The sequence below is a fragment of the Humulus lupulus genome, chromosome 8, assembly GCF_963169125.1.
Source record: "Humulus lupulus chromosome 8, drHumLupu1.1, whole genome shotgun sequence".
Taxonomy (NCBI): domain Eukaryota; kingdom Viridiplantae; phylum Streptophyta; class Magnoliopsida; order Rosales; family Cannabaceae; genus Humulus; species Humulus lupulus.
Genome location: NC_084800.1, coordinates 153,021,814 through 153,024,052, shown reverse-complemented (window position 1 = coordinate 153,024,052; position 2,239 = coordinate 153,021,814).

Here is a 2,239-nt window from a genome sequence, read left to right as displayed (position 1 = left end):
GGGTGTAGCTGGCAGATAAGCGCAGGGAGAAAGCGTACATATAGAATATCTAGTTAACTATGGAGTGAGCAACTCGAGTTGAACTTGACAGCTTACGAAGACCAGATAATCTTAAGATGGCCTCCTACGCCGAAAACCTAGTTCGAGATGCATGATGGCCAGATCCCCTTCTTTGGAACTATGAACTTAACATGTGCTAGGATAGGTTAGTTCTGAGGCATTCAGCTCAAAGGAAGTGACCAGCTTACGGAAGCTTGGTCATGACACACAAGGAAGGATCCCAAAAGATTCGAAGATTCCTTATACACTCATTAATGCCCAGATTTTTTTACACATTTATTACTCAAGATAACAGATGTAAATTCCATAGGCAATCACATCCCAATGTAAATGGGAGGTTATCTGAATTTATGATTTACAATATTTATGTACGCGGTTACCCAAAGCTGTCTAGGAAAATCCTCTATAAATACCAGGAGAATGGATAGAAAAAGGGCATCATTCTTGATATACAAAAACTCTATTGAAACCGCATAAACACATTTTTATTTAATGTTCAAATCATCAACACTCTATAATATTAATGTATCTTCATGAGTATCTCTTGCTTACAACATCTTCAGGACAAACCAAATGAACATTTGTTTTTATAATTTGTACTTTGTTCACTTACACTTCAAGCGCTATTAGACTCATTCTTTTTCAATTTAAATAATATTGATTTGCAGTTGGCATACATATATGTATGATTTTATCATTTTGAACTTCTGGTTCTTATTTTGTGCAATGATCATTTTTCAAAACATTCATCGATCCAACTGTATATCTCTTCCCCTGATTGAGAGAATTTTTTTAAAAATTAATACAACCTATAGGGATTTCAATATATAACAATAAATCGATATTGTTGAAACTCATATATATTATGAGGTCATTGAACTTCAGGTTCAATAAATTACAATTATGAAATTATTTTATTTTCAAGATTGAGTCATATATATGTATAATTAGAAATACACAAACTTATAATTTTTGTAAGTCCATGATCATATGATCTTATCACATCGATAAAAAAATTATGCAATATAAATTTAACAATGATTCAAGAATGCAAAGAGAATATAATCAAACACTCGTTATCAAAATATAATATATTTTTTTCTCATACATATTGGACAAATAAATAACTACACATAGCAAAATGCAAAATAATTTTCTAAAGAAATATAATTTCAACTTATAAACAATTATGCAAAAGTTGAGAAATGAATGCACTAACATTCTAATTAGTTGTGTTTTTAGAAATTATAAATGTAGTAAGAAATTCAACAATAAAATTACATATGTTAAGATCCTTTTATAGAATATAAACAAAACATTTGAAAACTAGTTGAAATATATATTTCAAAACTACAAAATATTCAAATTTATTTTCACTTTTCATGTGAAAAATATAAATGTAAATTTTTCCTTGAGCACCATACATCAATTGATAATGAAAAGAATCTTCTAGTTCTTCAATAAAATTTAGGAAAACTATTTAAATTTTAGTGCATGTAATTGATCATGTCAAAACAATTCAATTAATGAACTTCAAGTTCACTTAAGTTTTCAGCATATACGTAACCACTATATTTTTATATAATAGAGAATGAAACAATTTCCATATCCTTCAAAACATATAATAATATTGACTCTTTAGGAGTCTCTATAATTTTTTGTAATATTATGTTCAGCAACATTATATTTCATTATTTTCTATATTCAATGGTGCGTGGGCTTAAAAGCCCATATTTAAAAAAAATATATAAACAAATTCACCAGTCATTCAAGTTAACACACAATGATAATAAGCATATTTGTTGCAGCCAAATAGATATAATCATCATATGAATATGTTACTCATTTTTTTTCTTATTTCTTTCCAACAATTGGTCAAATTCAGGAATGAAATAAATCATTCATCATTCTTATGATTTGGTATATTATGCATATTCAAATGTACGACTAGTACATATAATAAGTAATTTTTTCCACATTCACAATTAGATAGAAATTGTACGACTAGTAAATAAAAATATATTTAACTTTAGCTAGAAATTGTGTTAAGGTTTCGTGAAGAACATTTTCAAATAATCTTTGTGACTTTATGACGTTAAGGAATGCAATTACAAATTACATTTTGACGAATGTCAAAGTTCACTATTATATAAGTAATTTGGACATTCACTTCTAGGAA